This window comes from Tachysurus fulvidraco, chromosome 4, assembly GCF_022655615.1.
Source record: "Tachysurus fulvidraco isolate hzauxx_2018 chromosome 4, HZAU_PFXX_2.0, whole genome shotgun sequence".
NCBI classification, from domain to species: Eukaryota; Metazoa; Chordata; class Actinopteri; order Siluriformes; family Bagridae; genus Tachysurus; species Tachysurus fulvidraco.
Genome location: NC_062521.1, coordinates 23,965,519 through 23,984,806, shown reverse-complemented (window position 1 = coordinate 23,984,806; position 19,288 = coordinate 23,965,519). Strand labels below are relative to the sequence as shown.

The following is a 19,288-nucleotide window of genomic DNA, read 5'->3' as shown; positions in this document are numbered from 1 at the left end:
ATGCTAATCCATAACTATAGGCATGTTAGAGTAGCCAATATCACTGAATGGTATGTTTTAGTGCAGTGAAAGAAAATCCAATAAGCTTGAGAACACACACAAACACAACAACAATAACCCCAGCTCAAGATCACACCAAACGGGGCAAACTCCACACACACAAGGTGGAGGTGGGAATCGAACCCCGACCCTGGAGGTGTGAGGCGAATGTGCTAACCACTAAGCCCCTATCCCAAGGCTTGAAATCTGAAATATAAGTAAGTTAAAGGCTGGATCCACAAATTTATTAAAATATATTCAATAGTCAATAGGAAAAAAGGGTTTTTGTGCTCTGTAATACAATTTACCAGAGCCTTACAAGGCAGTTTAAAATGTTTATTTATACAGGGAAAAACAGATATCTAGTCAGCGAAAAAGAAACAATCGTATTTCATTCAATGTTTGTGTGTACCTTTGTTTCAGGTTGTCTCGTTCTATCTTTGTTCCACGGCGTTCCCCAAAAAATTGAAAATGTTCATGGTTGAAGATTAGTGCCAAGCCTCACCTCTTGTGGTTCATCTCGTACTCCATTGTTGGATCAGTTTTACTGGCAATCAAAAGTAGATAATATACGAGTCTGATGCAGCATCAGATTTCAAAGGTGATTTAATTATTTGTTTAGATGGGAAAATGTCGGTGAAAATATAATATTTACAGAGGTCAGGTTTAATATGAAAAATACATTACAGACTGCAAAACTGTAAGAAGTAGCAGCTGTACTTGTTAATATTTATTCAAGGTGAAATCAGATACACAGGCTTCCAACAGAGGGTCAATGTGCCTCAAAGGGAAAGGAATTTAATCAGTGTTGTATAAAGTATTAGAAAGCAATACTTTAGTAAAAGTACAAGTATCATACTAGAAAAAGAGTTTGGTAAAAGTGAAAGTCACCTTTTAGAATACTACTCAAGTAAAAGTCTTAAAGTATCTGATATTTACTGTACTTCAGTATCAAAAGTCATTTTCTGAAATTTAATGTACTTAAGTATTTGAAGTAAAAGTAAAAAGTAAAATTTCAGTGATTTTCGGTAGGTATAAGAGCAGGGACGGTTCTAGGGTTTCATCTCCAGGGGTTTTAGCCCTCAGTGAGAATTTAAAACAAGAAGAGTTCTATAAATTGGTGAAGTGACGTACGGCTAAGTATGGTGAGCCATACCCAGAATTTGTTCTCTGCATTTGACCCATCCAAAGTGCACACACACAGCAGTGAACACACACACTGTGAACACACACCGGGAGCAGTGGGCTGCCATTTATGCTGCGGCGCAGTTGCGTTGTTTCGGTGCCTTGCTCAAGGGCACCTCAGCCGTGGCCGGCCCAAGACTCGAACCCACAACCTTAGGGTTACAAGTAAGACTCTCTAACCATTAGGCCACGACTTGCCCAATTGTATATTATATATTATATGACTACATAGTAAGCCAAAAGTTGTGGTATTATTAAATGGCAAAAGTGGACACCAAAATTTTATGCATGATTCAACAAACCTCCCTTATTGCAGTCACACACATTTCTTCTGATTTTATTTTGTAGTAATGAGTAACGAAGATGCTTATTGAAAATATAACGGAGTAAAAGTATACATTTTGTCTAGGAAATGTAGTGGATTAAAAGTGAAAGTTGACATAAATTTAAATAGCGAAGTAAAGTACAGATACGTGAAATTTCTACTTAAGGACAGTAACGAAGTATTTGTACTCCGTTACATTACAACACTGAATTTAATTTAAAAAAAACTGCAAATGCATCCACAAACTATACAGATTTGTGACAATATGAATGGCTTCCAATGCTGTATCAACAGTGTTCACTCAACACTGAGTCTATAATTACATAAAAAATTCTTTAGTTAGAGTGCCACAATTTAAGAGAAACACTTTATAATCCTTGGCAATATTGTGTCCTACACATTCACAGGGCATCACAAATACTCAGAATATGATCTGTAGATTTACCGTTTACTTTGTACCCAAAGAATGAGGAAGTTAAATGACTTGCAAGTTTGGGCTGGATTATCTGATCAGACTCTACTTACTTTAGCTGCAGCACAAGTTAGAAAGCTATTTCTGAAACAAGAATGATTAAGAGTTTGATAAGAGTTTTTTTTACATATTAAAAATATTTTAATTGTGAGGAATAAAAATCTATAAAAATATAAAATAGCGCCGACCAGTGTAAATACTGTATGTTCAATAGTACATGTGCAGAAGTATGCTGGAATGAACACATTAGTATAAAGCAGTTAAATGTCACTCCCTTGTGTAAATAATTTGCTTCCAGGTGGAATTTTGCAAATATCAACACATAAAAAAATCAAGTTTGCAAACATTTAGTAATACTGTAACATATTTAGTTTTGTGAGACAGATAGATTTTAGACATTGTGAGGGAAGAATGAAGATCACAAGGATTTTGTTGTGTGAACGCCTCCTAATGGAATGAATGTGTGCCACAATCAGATCCAGAGTGTGATGTATAAATGATGCCCTGTGAGAGGAAATTAAATTGAAAGTGATCGTTCCTGAATACAAAACGTAGAGTTACAGTACATCATGGTCGTTGAAACTGTAAACAGCAAATAAAGATTAAATAAGAGTGTTAGCCCAAATTATTAATGTACCATGTGAAATACCAGGTTATGAACACCAAAGAGTAATTGTAAACCATGGGTAAAGTATGGGCAGTGTGAAACATGAAGATAACCAAGGCTTCTGTTTACCAGGGGTTTACAAAGACCCAGAGTTCTATAGTTCAAGGGTGAAAAATCCTACATTCTAAAAATTCATTTTAACTGAATAAAAATGCCATAATTTTATTATTTTATTTCATTGCAACTTTTTATTTTATTTGGACTTGAACACATAATTACTTTTATTCTTATTCAGCTTTCCAGAATGAGCTTACAGAAAAGAAGCCTTCACAGAACACAGAACAGAAGGAAACGTCCTGGATGCCTTCTTCTAAACTCTTTGTATGTTTGGGATGTTTGCTTATGGTATTTCCTAGTATCTGAAACTTGGAACTATTTTGAGGCATCAGCTCATGAGGATGAAGAAGATGGTGATAAAATTTTAAAAAAGACACACCTATACATTACATTTACTCAGTGTCTTTGTTGATTGGTAAGTGATTAGTCGTAATGCACTGGGAATTGTTTTTTTTACTTTTTGCTATTGGTTTAGTTCTTTTTTCCAGTTATTATTGTGTGTGTGTGTGTGTGTGTGTGTGTGTGTGTGTGTGTGTGTGTGTGTGTGTGTGTGTGTGTGTGTGTGTGTGTGTGAAGTGGAGTTTTTTAGTAAGCATGGAGGTGAAACAGGGCATCTGTTTTTTGTTTTTTTTTCTCTTCTCCACCTTCTGGGTACATGTCACGTTGGGAAACCTTCAGGTTGACCATCGTCAAGAGCTCAGTGATCTCCAGGGTTGAGCCATGCTTTTGCAGTGTTTCACATAAGTCCTGAATATAGTATGATCCTGATTCCTTATTGCGAATGGAACAGAATCCTATTAAAGGAGGCATAAAAATCAGTGTATAAATAGATTCAGCCAAGGAACCTAATAACCTCTATTAGCATCTAGTAACCTTAATCGAACCAGGATTAAAACTCATTAAGATAAAATCACTTTTACATCAGTGACCTGTTCAAGAAGGTACATTAGCAAAATACAAACAACAATCAACATATTAAAAATAAATAAGGAAATAAGAAAGATAAATACATAAGTAGAAAATAAAATTCAAACATTTTTCCCTTTTCCTTTTTAAAGAAGACTGTTATTTTTGTTTTTTATCCAATATAATTGATGACAAATAATTGGGTGCCAAGCCATATACTGATTTATAAATAAAATGGTATCCGTATACACTTGGCTTGTTTTGGGGCATATTTTGTATTTTCCATACCAAAAATTAAATCCACAAATTTTTTAATGCTTGAAAGACAGTGGGCTTAGTCCTGCAAGTCAATTAATACCTTTGTCAGCTTTACATAAAAGTTTTCAATGGAAATGTAAAACCCTTTAACCTGATGCCATTACATAAGCTTGATATAGTAAAGAAAAGTTATACTCACCATTTACTGAAGAGTAACACATGAGGAAATCTGCCCCTGCTGGTATGGTGTAGATATTAGCTGCTTCCTTCACATCCTCATCATCCTCATCATCAGCAAACCCTCCTGCCATGCCAGTCATATGAGTTTCAAACTTCTTACCAGCACATGCCTTCATTTTCAGAGATTCACAGATAATCATATTTATAACAAAATTACAGCATCTTTATCTATGTAGTTAGTTTTATATATATATATATATATATATATATATATATATATATATATATATATATATATATATATATATATATATAATGACCGATGTGTTTGATCAGTTTTCTTTATTGTATTAAAGTAGTGTTAAATGACATTAGAGTCATCTGAAAGAGTCAACCCACACACACTACATTAAAAACTACTTTAAAACAGATGATGAATCGTTTTACGTTTTCTTTTTGCACACGACCGAGACATTCTGTTTCTTCAGGTCCTTCACACACACAGGATAAGGAAATAAATGTCAGATATAAACAAATGCAAACCTGTTGGCAGAAATGGCGTTCATACTGTTCTACACTTACTGTAGCTGCTCTTTATTATAGCAGGACACTTTTAAAACAAATCGATTTTAAGCTTTACAGGAAAATTAAAATTTTATCAGAATTTAAACAAAAAAAAATCTCGATATGATTAAGATAAGAAACTGACCTGTAACCTGTCACTAAACAAGTGTGTGACTTTTCTCAGTCCGGCCAAAATATTATAGCACCACCTACTGAGTGCCCTTTTCTGAAAGATTTTAGCACCAAATCCAGAAATCTTTTTTCTATGGTCTCATGCATGATGACGTAACATGCTGCAATGCATTTATAAAATAATTTACATATTGTTATAGAGGAACTTCTATAATGTTGTGAAATACATTATAACATTATTATGTTCTCTTTCATCATCTCGTGTTCGAGATCCACCTATGGGGAAGGGCATAAGTTCCTGACCTCTGCAGAAGCATCCAATTGCACGAAGTCTGTCTTGACAGACAGGAATGTGTACCAATGGCAGGTAAGGTAACGCCCCTTACCCGAGTGCATAATGCACCTGCACGTGCTACCTTTCCTCAGTTAACGTTTGCTTCTCACGTCTTCTGCTATCCTACCTCACAGCTCCCTTTTTTTTTTTTTTGGACTGCACTTTTTGTCTTCAGGAGGACATATCATTTGATCAGCCTCCGCCAGACGTGCTCGTCCTCAGCCAGGTTAGCTTCGCGATCCGCCCATGCTCGCATCCCCCCTTTTTTTTTCTGTAGGCTGCCCACCTGCTTTTTTTGCCTTCTTTTGTATCACACTTCCTAAAGTGGCTCCGGCTACTCCGGTGGACAACCTATCGCAAGCCTGCCCAGCCGCATGCGGCACACTCATCGCCGCGAGGGATTCCCATCCCTTCTGCGTTGTCTGCATGGGTCTCAAGCATGCTCAAGAAATTATTGACCTCCCGGAGAACTGTAGCCATTGCCTGGTGCTCCCAAAAAAAGCATGTTCAAAAACGTCCAGTGTGTCGACTTTGAGCTGTCCGACTCGGAGGGGGAAAAAGGCGACGCCGCTGCGCACCCAGGGGCCTCCCGCGGTGCGACTTCCTCTGACTGGGCCGACATGTGTCCTTCCCCATTTGAGGATTTGCTACTGGCCTACGACCGTTTCCCCGAAGGACCGACAGGTTCGGGGATGAGGTCGAGGCGGGCCTTCTTGACAGCTCGGGTGACGAGGAAGCCATCTCGTCTTTCGCGGTCCCTCAGGCTCCCTCCAATCGGTACTGTTGGAGCTTTGTGAACGCGCTGCCATGTGGCTCAGCATCAAATGGCCGGCTCTCCTGAATGCTTCGGATCAGGAGAGAGATGTATATGACGGTAAGCTTCTGGGACCTCCTTCCGGCCCAAGAAAGCAGCTTCTGCCCGTCCTCCCTGCATGTGCGAAACACATGAGATATTGTTGGGGAGATCCGTTTGCTCTGAAACACGGTCTCGCGGGGCTGGATGTGAAGCATATGGCGAGTCTGGGCATGGGCGATCCCCCCCGTGATCGAGCCTTCCATCGCCAGACACCTTAACCCATCTCAGGGCGGGCTGCTCGCCCAACCCAAGCCCGTCCTCCCGGGCAAGATGGATTGCTTCTCTGCGTCGAGGCGCGGCTCTTTCTATCCAAGCTCTCAATGTCTCCTCGCTGTTGTCCGCGTATCAGGCCGAACTCCTGCTTGATTTGGGTCAACAACTGGAGAATGGGTCGCCATCATCCGAGCTCTGGAAGGAGATCGTCACGGTTAACAACTATGGCTTAGTTTGGTGGTCGGAGAACGCGCGCTGTGGCTCAATCTATCCGGTCTCCCTGATAGTGAGAAGCGTCGCATTGCAGGAGCGCCGGTTGAACTGGGTCAAGCTCTTTTCAGCCCGGCCATTGCGCTGATGCAACAGCCCTGCGATGATAAAAAGAAGGAGGACGAGGCTTTCAAACTGTGTCTTCCTAGGAAGCCAGCGCAGCACCAGACGCCATCTGGGCGGCCGCATAACGCTCCTGCTGCGGGACGCCATTCCCACTACACTGGCAGGACCAACAAACCCAGCAGGAAACCACCTTTTAAAAATGGGGTTGCGTAAGGTTAATGACTAAAACATTAAAATCCATTATGAATAAACAGTTCCAATTGTTAGTTAATCAGCTCAACTTGTGTAACGTCATATTAACCTAGGGTCCCAATAAAGCATCAGGAAGTATTTTTTAATCCATTATAAAATGGATATTTCAAAATGGATAATATAAAATTATAAAATGGATATTTTACCTTTCTCAGAATAAAGGTAAATCAATTTCAATGTTGAATTTCAGTAATTCCCCTTAAAATGATTATACTGATTCCTTAATTGAATTATTTTGTAATCCATTATAAAATGGAAAATTCACATTGTTCATTGATCAGACTGATTCATTTCAACTCACTTCAATTTGATATCTATATTTATAATAAAGATCAATCAAATGTACTATGGAATTTTTCAAATAATTCCTTTTTTAAAGTCAATCAATATAATTGTAGGAATTTATTAGGAATTAGTCAAGAATTATATAGTGGAACAAAGTAAATGATTATAATTTTATGATATATCACAGACATAGTGACTTTAAAAAAAATTACTTCCAAAGTTCCACAGTAAAATTGATTGATCTTTCTATATATGGTAATTTTGAAGAGAAATTATAAAGAAAAATTTTATTTAATAATTGTATGATATTATATGGTGATTCTGATGTGATAAGAGTTGTTTTGTTTGACTTAGATTAAAATGGATGATCTGAAATGTTCACTTTATAATGACTTAAAATCATTTATTTTAACAGATATAGTTACTTTGAAGAGGACAACTTTGCAATTGTATTGTAAAATAAATGTATCTTTATTTTTATTTGGCTTACATTTATTTGGCTTACATTTCCCCATTTTTAAAGGTAAAGGATTATTAGGACCTTTAGTCTTTATTCTCATAAATACTGTGAAATGTTGTGCATTTGTTTTGTTATGCAATTTCAGAAAGAGCAGCTGCCTTTTTGATATGCTTTGTTTTCTGCATATTTATCCTGGCATGTGTTTGTGAATTCATGACTTTTTTGCCACTGTCTTGTTTTTATCCTTGTGTTGTTTACTAAGCCGTGTTCCTGTTTCTTGTGCAATTTTCGCTATTCTCGAAAAAGTTTCTGTCATCTTTTCATCCTGTGTTTTGAAATTTGTTCTGTTTCCTGACTTCCTATTTTCTTTTTATGCCAGTTTACTGATCACCAGCCCTCTGCATGTTTTAGGATTTCGACCTGGCCTTATTTGTGTTAGTGTTTATTAAAGTTATTAAAAACATCTACAGCTGCAATCGCATCTCCTCTAACCTCTGCAGCATCAGACTCTCTCTCCTGATTCATAGTTTGCTTGACATTCATATTTTGCTAAAAGATTATATTACTTCCATGTCTATTAACTGTCTTTATTTCCTATTTCCAGTTATTATTTAGTGTGGTGTGTGTCTTTAATCTCAGACCTTTTCCCATAATGAAAGTCAGCACTAGCTGCAGTATGCAGAATAAACGTGACACCTGAGTTCTCTAACCTTGAACTAGTTGAATAATATTCATTAATGATTTCCTATGACATGCCTATTATGAAATAATGTTTGAAATAGAAGTTTTGCACTCATCAGCAGCAACCCCTCCTGCCATGCCAGTCACAGGAGTCTCATACTTCTTACCAGCAGCATGTTTCCTTTAGATGGAATAAAATGACCGATGTGTTTGATCAGTTGTATTTATTGTATTAAAGTGGTGTTAAATGACATTAGAGTCACCTGGAAGATGAAGATCTTGGGCATCCCTACAAGACTTCCCTACAAGACTTTTGCACTTTTGCTCTGAAGAGATCAGTTATTTCCTTGAGCTTGATCAGATCATTGTAGGCAGAAATTTGCCCTTCTTCTCCATGAGTCAGGAAAATGCAGACAGCAGCTGTGGTTAAAAATGTATTTATATTTAAGTTGAAGGCTGTCACTTTTATAGTGAACAAATTGTTTAGAAACATGTTAAAGTTAGATGGTCGAACCTTTATGTAATTCCTGTAGCACGTTTTTCTTATGTTTGTCATTATAAACTGAAAACTTGTAGAAAAAAGTTGTAAAATGATTGTCATTTTTTTGTTGTTTTATGTTTAATGCATTTTTTTTGGCATGTGTGTGTGTGTGCAGCATCTCTCTCTCTCTCTCTCTCTCTCTCTCTCTCTCTCTCTCTCTCTCTCTCTCTCTCTCTCTCTCTCTCTCTCTCTCGTGAGGCTGGCAAAGGAATGTGACTGATAAAGCAAGCTGAATTTTGGAAAGAGATGGAAAATAGTTTGCATTAAATATACAAACAGCACTGTATTGCTGTGAGTACTACTCTGACAAGAATAAAGCAGCTACAGTGAGAGTCTTAGCTTCCTGTCTGTGGTAAATATAACGGTGTATGCTCAGAATGTTCTTTTGTTTATAGGGTTTCTTACATTAACATTATACAAAAAAAAGGTGAAAACCTCTAGTTTTAGAGGTTGAAGAAATAGTGAAGAAATAGTGAAGAAATATCGTTTTACGTTTTTCTTTTTGCACAAGGCAGAGACTTTCTTCAGGTCCTTCACACACACAGTATTAGGTAATAAATGTCAGATGTTGCCAGAAATGACATTCATACTACACTTACTGTAGCTGCTCTTTATTATAGCAGGACACTTTTGAAACAAGTCGATTTTAAGCTTTACAGGAAAATCATTTTATCAGAATTTAAACAAAAAAATCTCCCTGAGACGATATGATTAATATAAGACTAAGACAAAAAAAAAAAAAAAAAAAAAAGCATGGAAACTGACCTATAACCTGTCACAAAGAAAGTGTGACTTTTCTCAGTCCGGCCAAAAATATTTTAGTACCACCTCCTGAGTGCCCTTTTCTGAAAGATTTTAGCACCACCTCCAGAAATCTTTTTTTTATGAAGAACACATGCATGATGACCAAAAACTTTCATGCTAACATGGTGGGTTTACTCCTGGGACATCATGGAGCCTGTCACCTACTTCATCACCTACGGCACCAGCATGGGGGTCTACGCCTACTTTGTTCTCACCAAGCAGTTCATACAGAATCAGCACTTATCTCATTCAGACTCAACACCAAGTCATGCTCAGTACTGGGACCAATTTCCTTCAATAAGTCCAACCAGTGAGCTGCTGCTTCAAATCCTGCAGTCAGGAAAAAGATGCCAAAGTAGTCACATTTTACATAATCAGGACTTAAGTGTACACAAGTTATGACTTTACATACATGGAAGTGAACAAGAACAATTATTCACTTTTTTATTAATTTTTTATTCAAAATTTGTTTAAAAACACTGATTCATTCACAAACAATACACCACTAACACTATAACGTCCAGCATTAAACCCTAACATTAGCTAACTTTATCTAAGCTCACTAGTGTCAGTCATTTACTGTATGTGTAATTTATTTCCAAATATAATGTCAGAGACAATAAATGGAAATGTTTGTGTATGTAACCTTTGGTTAAAGTATTAAGAATTAACCCTCCTATTGTCTTATTGTATACAAATTAGGAGCACTGAGTCAACTTGACCTTGTCTGTTTTGACTGCTTATAAAGTGCTTATAAAGTATATGATAGCCTTTTTTTTCACCTTTTTAGTCTAACTTGTTTCCAAGATATTAACATATATTTTGCTATATATATATATATATATATATATATATATATATATATATATATATATATATATATATATATATATGTATGTATGTATATATATATATATATACATACATACATATATATATATATATATATATATATATATATATATATATATATATATATATATATATATATATATTTGGTATAATAAACCTTATTTATATACAAAAATGCCTAATTTTTTTAGTAAAAAAAAAACATTCTACAATTATCACCATTCTGGGTGTAATATCTATTTAACATTTGTAATATTTATTTTGCCCACTTGATGTCATCTGATCAACCAACAACAGGCTACACACACACACCTCAAAAACATGCCATAATATCATGTGAATAAAACTTTGTTTACCTCCTTATGTTTTTTTTATTATACTTAATTTATGAAAAATAAACCTTATGAAATTATCCCATGTTTTGAGTAAAATAAGGGGAAATTATTAAATATGATTTTGGATAACCACTGACTGATAAATGTCAAGCATTACTCAGCCAGGCCAAAGCTGACTGATGCAACTAAATTCATGAATAAGAGAGAGGAAACAAATATGATTTGAATATGAAAACACAACGTGTGTGTGTGTGTGAAGATTGTTGGTAGAAGAAGAGAAGAGATTGTCCCCAGCTGGACAAATGCATAAGTGTGAAATATTTACAAATGATTGTTTTTTTGAGACCCAATAAATTACAATGCCCAATGCTAACAAACCAGGATATCAAAGTACAAAGCAGGATATCAAAATAAATAGGCTGAACACCCCTACGCTCCATGTGCTTGAGGAATCACTTTAAGAACAAAGGAACATAATCAGGTTGTTCAAGAGGCACATTTTCACTACAAGATGGCAAGTTTGATCATCGTCCGGAGAAGGGATCCCGGAGCTCTCTACCCAAACACTAAAATGAGCTCCCTGTTGAACGCCGGAAGCACCCTTATAAATACCACGCCTCTTCTGAACCACCAATCGAGAGAAGGGAAACCATCATTGGACAACCTATTAAAACATGACAGAACAAGAGAGAAAAGAAAACAAACACATACCAAATACAAGAACGTAGGTCGTAACAGTGTGCCTGTGCGTGTTCGTGTGTGTGTGCCTGTGTGCGTGAAATGTTTACAGATGTGTAGCTTTTGTTTTGTCTGGAGGCCAACTGAATTGCAATGCCCAATACTTTGAACAGTGTTTGACTGTGTGTGTGGGGCATCATTTCGTAGATCATATTTTGCCCTCTGCTAGGCGAAGGCATATAAAAAGTGTGAAATATTTACAAATGTTTGGCTTTTTTTTCCTGGAGGCCTAATGAGATGAAATTCCCAATTTGTGTGTGTGTTTGTGCCCATGTGTGGTGTGTGAGTGTGTGTTTTGGGTGCATGTGTTAGTGAACATTTTATGTGTTCATTTGTGTGTCTGTGTGTATGTTCATTGCGCTGAAAAGGGCAAAAGTGTGACCTATTGTCCCACTAAATGTGGCCGGGTCAAAATGACCCACAACGTATAATATATACTGGTCTGAACACGTAGTTCAACAAAAATAGACAAAATTAATTATACTTGCAACGTTCATAATTTGGAACAATCCTGGTAAATTTCAGGCAAATATGTGGAAGACAACCCAAGTTATGACACATTAAAACCTTCCAACCAGGTCAAATAGACCCAGGGAAAATACGCCACCTGGGTTACCCAGGAAAATAAGTTAAACCAAAAAAAGAATAATTAAACCAAAATTAAGTTACGATAATATGAAGGACCCTGCTGGTTCGGATGGGATTGAAGACAGAGACGTGACTTTCTAAAAAAAAAAAAAAAAAGTACAAATTTATTTTACAAAAAAGACAATCATTTGCTCTTAAAAAAATACTAGTTTACAGATTAATACTAATTTACCGATTAATTACCCACAATTGAGAAGAAACTAGGTTGGATCCACTTTTACAGAAGGGACAAACCACACAACAAAGCAGTGCATAATATTTAACACATTGATAAACCAAAAGAAAAAGGGATGAACCAAAAATAAGACACAAATATACTCTCCCTCTGTTCAGCCTCACAAATCACAGCTATACTTTTCGTTTTCAATTCCAAAAAATGGTAAAACTAACCTCAAGGGAATTACATAAATAAATGAAAGATTGTTATATTTCCTGACTATTACTGATGAGTATTAGGACACATCTCTTAAATAAATTTGTTTTATATATTTTTTTATTTTAATTTTATTAACTATTGTAACATCTATGGTGTTATGGGTCAATTTTGACCCTTCTTCTTCTTCTTCTTCTTCTTCTTCTTCTTCTTCTTCTTCTTCTTCTACCGCTTATCCGGGGCCGGGTCGCGGGGGCAGCAGTCTAAGCAGGGATGCCCAGACTTCCCTCTTCCCAGACACTTCCTCCAGCTCTTCCGGGGGAATACCGAGGCGTTCCCAGGCCAGCCGAGAGACATAGTCCCTCCAGCGTGTCCTAGGTCTTCCCCGGGGCCTCCTCCCGGTTGGACATGCCCGGAACACCTCTCCAGGGAGGCGTCCAGGAGGCATCCGAAACAGATGCCTGAGCCACCTCAGCTGACTCCTCTCGATGTGGAGGAGCAGCGGCTCTACTCTGAGCTCCTCCCGAGTGACCGAGCTCCTCACCCTATCTCTAAGGGAGCGCCCAGCCACCCTGCGGAGGAAACTCATTTCGGCCGCCTGTATCCAGGATCTCGTCCTTTCAATCATGACCCAAAGCTCATGACCATAGGTGAGGGTAGGAACGTAGATCGACCGGTAAATAGAGAGCTTCGCCTTGTGGCTCAGCTCTTTCTTCACCACAACAGATTGGTATATCGACGACATCACTGCAGAAGATACACCAATCCGCCTGTTGATCTCCCGCTCCATCCTTCCCTCACTCACTGGGGGTTTCTGATGTTAACAAGGAACTTTACAACATTCTGATGAAACAGAGTCTCTCAGTCGGATTGTCATACATGTGGGAAAGAATGATATTTGGAAAGAGCAGTCTGAGCTCCTCAAGAGGGATTTCAATGAACTTTTTGAAACACTTGCAAGACTGAAAGTTCAATCATTCATCAGTGGATCTCTCCCAGCCAGAGGAACAAATATGTTTTCTCGGCTACTAAGTTTAAATTCATGGCTGCAAAAAACCTGCACCATGAGAGGACTGAATTACATTGACAATTTTAATATCTTTTGGAGTCAAAGGCAACTTTTTAACAGAGATGGTATCCACCCAAACAAACTAGGTGCTAGGTTGCTTAAAGACAATATCTTTTTCTTCCTTCATCATTCATCAGCTGAGTGTGCCAGTCCACTCAGGATTTCACACCAACACCTGGATGGACATTCAGTTGATAAGGATAAAACTCCGCAGCCACAACAACTACTGTTCACAGACACAGCTCAGGCTGAGCCCTGCCCACAGAACTCACTACAGCTGGATGGTGAATCATGGTTTTCTAATTTATATGTAAAGCACTTTGAATGACCTCTGTGTATGAAATGTGCTATACAAATAAACTTGCCTTGCCTTGCCTAGATCGAAAGTCCGTGTTTTGTGACACGGAAATTCATCTCCACGAACACGAATGAAATAGAATACATTTCGTGACCTATGTCACGAACTGCCATGAGACTGGGTTGGTGATTTGTATATTCTAATGTGCTGCACCTCAAACGTGTTGGGTTCTTTTGTTTTTCACTGGCTATTTTCAAACGGCGGTTGAAGACCTACTTATTCAGAAAACGCTTCCACAAGCACTTCTTTCCCTATCTTTTGCATTTAAAAAAAACACAACCTTTGACACTTTTTCATTGTACCTTTGAACAATGTTTTAAACTCATGGTATCTTAAGTATGGAACCTAATCAACCAGCATTAATGTATCCAATGATAGAGATTTAAGCACTTATGTACGTTGCTCTAGATAAGGTCATCTGCTAAATGCTGTAAATGTAAATGTGTGAATGCCAACTAATGAAATGAATGAGTGCCACAACCAGATCCAGAGTGTGATGTGTAAATGATGCTCTGTGAGAGGAAATTAAAGTGAAAGTGATCGTTCCTGAATACAAAACAAAGTTACTTAGCCACTGAAAGGTAGTGTGGTAGTGTGTTGATGGTTGAAGAGACTTCAACCATCAACCATTACAATGAGGAACGTTCCCCGTTCGCACCGGTGCCAAACGTGTTCAGTGTGAAACGACGTGACTTTTAGAAGTTAGAAGGTTACGAGTAAAATCCTTAACACCGAACACAGAAATTTAACAGCGAATGCTTCATTTCACGTGATGAGCAGGACGGAGTAACACATAAATAAACAGGCTCGGTAGTCAGTAGTCGGTAGCGTGAAGCGGCAAAACACCGAACATCAAGCAATTGTGCTCAGAAGCAAAGGGGATCTAAGTAATACATCTTAGATAATTAGACAAAGTAAGATACTAAAGAACACATTGTCCACGTAGATCATTAATGTACGAATAGCGTACACTGTGTCTAGATTAGTGCTGTTAAGCTGAGAAAGAAAATCTGAGGATACATATTACACAGAGGATATTACATCTTAAAAGTAAACATTTCAGTGTTTATATACACATAATTCTCGTGTCTGTGCAACAATGATACGTTGAGTTTTTCTTCATTATAAAGAGCTTTTTTACAAAATCACAGCGTATTTCAAGGAGTATTTTAACTCATCGTTGCTACATGATTAAAATTCAGTAGGTTCCTCATGTGGGACCATGGACTCGTAGGGCTGCACATCATGATTTAGATTAAATGAGAGCGTTAACCCAAAGTTTATTAATGTACCTTGTGAAATACCAGGTTATGAACATTAAGGATTCATTTTAAACCATAAGTAAAGTATGAGCAGTGTTAGACATGAAGATAACCCAGGTTTCTGTTTACCCAGGGTTTACAAAGACCCAGAGCTCTATATTTCAAGTGTGAAAAGTCCTAAATTCTAAACATGTATTTTAACTTAATAAAAATGCCATAATGTTATTGTTTTGTTTCATTGCAACTTTATCTTATTTGGAATTAAACACATGATTACTTTCATTCTTATTCAGCTTTGCAGAATGAGCTTACAGGAAAAAAGGTTATGAAAAAAGGTTATGAGCTTACAGAAAAAAAAAAAACACAGAACAGAAGGAAACGTCCTGGATGCTTTCTTCTAAACTATTTGTATGTTTGGGATGTTTGCTTATGGTATTTCTTGGGATTCAGGTAGGCTGAAATTTCATGACTGTCAAAATACTTCTGTTATGAAGAGTTATATTGTGTACAATAAATTGAGCTGCAGCTTAGCATTAAATGTTCGATAGAAGTTACTGAATATTTTATCTTATTCAGTTCAATTCAGTTCAAATCACTTCAGTTTCATTTGTTAATGCTTTTAACACTGGAAATGATCACAAAGCAGATTTACAGAAATAGATAAATTCTGCATATAAATTAAAAAAATAAGTATCCCTAATGAGCAAGCCAAAAGCAAAAATGGCAAGAAAAAAGTTCCTTAGATTGCATGAGGAAGAAACATAAAATAATTATTGAATATTAATTGTAAAACACATCAGATGCTTCTATGGCTAAATTATTTGCCGAAACATTAAATATAGTTTACCAATTGACATGAAAATATTTTAATCAACCAAAAGCAATTTCTAACTGATTCTGCAGCATGCACATGATCTGGTGTAAAATCGCTTCCTTTGATGATATTTTCTCTAAATATCTGGATTCTGTTTTCATAAACATGTTAGATCCATTCTGTACAAACTTAGTATTTATATTGAATATCTAAAGGAAGCCACTGCTCTAAATGCTGTTTTCCCACAGATGCAACAGAACAAGTCTTCAAGTGAACAAGGTAAGGTTATAATACTTTAAGAAGCAATATGCCAAAAAGCCAAAAAGACAAGAAATTAATGTTATGTTCTACAGTATCAGTTCAAGAATCCAGTGACGAGCTTCGGATCCTGATGATCGGAAAGAAAGGTGTGGGCAAAAGTGCAACAGGAAACACCATCCTTGGAAGAAAGGCTTTTAAATCTGATCTGTCTTCTTCATCTGTAACCACATGGTGTGAGAAAGAAAATGGACATGTCCATGGCAGAAAAGTGTCTGTTATTGACTCTCCAGGGCTGTTTGACACTCAGTTATCTGTAGATGAGGTGGTCGGTCGGATTAAGCTGTGCATTCCCTTGTCTGCTCCTGGACCTCAAGTCTTTTTAGTTGTGATTCAAATATGTAGATTTACAGAAGGAGAAGAAAAAACAGTTCAGCTATTTCAAGAAATCTTTGGAGAAAAGTCCTCCAGGTACACTATGGCTCTCTTCTCTTCAGATCAACTAAAGGAGAAAAATATTCATCAGTTTGTTCGAAACAATACAAAGCTTTTTAATTTTATCAAGAAATGCAATGGACGATACCATGTGTTTAATAATGAAGACCAGAATCCAGAACAAGTCATCCAGCTTCTACACCAGATTGATATGATGGTCACTGTAAATGGTGGAGAACATTACTACAGAGATGCTTCAGGAAGTAGAGAAAGCGATAGAAGCAGAGAAACAGCGGATCCTGAAAGAAAATGAAGCATGGAGACAGAAGGAAACAGAAGAGCTGAAGAAGAAGTTTGAAGGAGAAGACTTTGAAAGAGAAAAAAAAGGAGCAAACTAAGCAACATGAAGAGGAAGCAAGAGAAAAGGCTGAAACAGGTTATTTCTATTATTTTGAAAAGATTCTTCAGTTGTTATTTGAAATTATACTACAATATTTTGGAATGACAGCAGGCAATGTTTCAAATTCCAACTTGAAACTGCAGTCTGTTACAAACCCCATTTTCAACAATGCTCGTAGAGGGGGCAAGTAACATAAAAGGACACGCGAGTCATTAATTAATTATCTGCACTCACGCATCACAGGCAACTAGAAATTACCCCAAACCATTCATGAACACACACCAAACACAGAACAAAAAGGAGAATATAATGGAAACAGCGTATCAGCAACACAGCGTATCAGCAACACCTGGACAAGACGCACACATGAAGCTCAGTTCAATACAAAACGTCAACATGAATATGACGGAAGACAGGAAGAAAGAGCTTCCCCTCAAGGGGAGCCTAACCTCAGAGAAAAAAAAGGAAGAGACCAAGTCAATATAAACTGAAAACACCACACTAAAGTAAGAATAAAGGCTAAGGCCGTAACAAGTTATAAAAAATTACCCACTATTTTTTTATTTTAAATCAGTAATGTCTGAGCAGAATTATGTCATCACCAAATTGGTTATTTGTTATGTTTTAACAAATTTGTAATGTTCATTTTGTAACGATCATTAAAGTAGCATTTTGTCAGAGGAATAATAATCAGAGGAATGTAGTAATGAACATTTAACATGGAAATATGCTATGACTTTTTTTTTGTTTTATTGACACTTTTCACCATTCTGTTCATATACAATTGAACAGCAATTATTTACCTTTACTTGAGTTATTGACTTAATTATTTCTTTTTCATACTCTGCACATCATTAATATACATTAAGTGTATTGAAAGCAATCAGCCCAAAGAGGGTTTGTGTTTTTTGATTTTAGCACTTACAGAAATTTACAGAAAATTATTAATAATATTTGCAAGAACAATTATTCCACCCCGCAATGTGGTAAAGTCAACCTTACAATCCAATTCAATAAGATATAATGTTAAAAGTATAAGTTAAGAATACTCTCTGGTTTATAAGCACCACAACAGAGACAGAACAAATAAGAATTTAATATAAATTGCATTAAAACTTGTCCTATAATACATAATTCTATGTACACATGTTGACTTCTGTGTCTGTCTAGACCAATCCACACTCAGCATTTTGAAATGCATTTGTTATGTTATAACAATAAGAACAGGGCTCTGTGACAAGGTAAAATGATTTCAGTATCCCTTGCATTTATTTGTAAACTTGCAGTAGAAAATGAATATGTTATGTGACTGCCTGACATTGTTTTTTCTTTGAAATGTTTTAGGTGAAAAACCAGGAAGCTGCATTCATAAATGGATGATTAGTTTTGAGGGGCAAATAATCTGTAAGGGCATCTAGTCCTGTCTAGTTTCCTGTCTGGGCTTGCTGATGTGTTTTCGACTTTCTACATTTTCAATGTGGAGTACCAAGCTGCATCCACGTTGGAATTTATTCAGAGGTTAGATGCTTCAATTCATATATTAATTTCTATTCACATTCTCGTTATGTAAACATTTACCAACAAAAATTCTGAATGTATTCATTTTTTTCAGGTGCTTCATTGGCATAAATCCTGAAAAAGGCACCAAGGGTGGACAAGTCCTATCAAAGCGGACAGGAAAGGTCGCTCACAAAAAGAAATCATGCAACACTCGGGTTGCCAGACTCCTTAAGAAGCTAATGGATTTTGAATGGTACTTCATATAAGTGAACGCAATCATTCACTAACATACCACACACACCTCAGACATACACTTCACACACAACGAAAATATGCTTTTAGTGCGAAAGTCGCACAATTTTTTCAGGTGTTCATTCTTGAATACCTAAATTTTGACTTCATTCTTCATTGAATTCTTTCTTCATTCAGTAATTCTTATTTACTGATGATTCAGTAATTCATATTCACTCAGTATTTCTCTCAGTCACTAATTTATTTTTTTCTAATAATATATTAATGTTTTGTTTATTCAGTGAAACAAAAGTTTATTCTGAAGCTTAAGTTTTAGTCTTTCCACTTGTATCAGCCACTAATTTTGAGAATATTTTGTCATTAAAGTGGCTTTTGTTTTTCAGTTTTAATGAAACACATTTTGAAGTTACACTGCATTGTGTTCAATTTTTAATGTTTCAAAGACTA

General features: G+C 36.6%; 1 pseudogene; it reads left to right on the top strand.

Moving 5' to 3' along the window:
• The first annotated feature begins 15,276 nt into the window (after window positions 1–15,276).
• Window positions 15,277–17,298, top strand: LOC113642459 (annotated as a pseudogene).
• The last annotated feature ends 1,990 nt before the right edge of the window (window positions 17,299–19,288 follow it).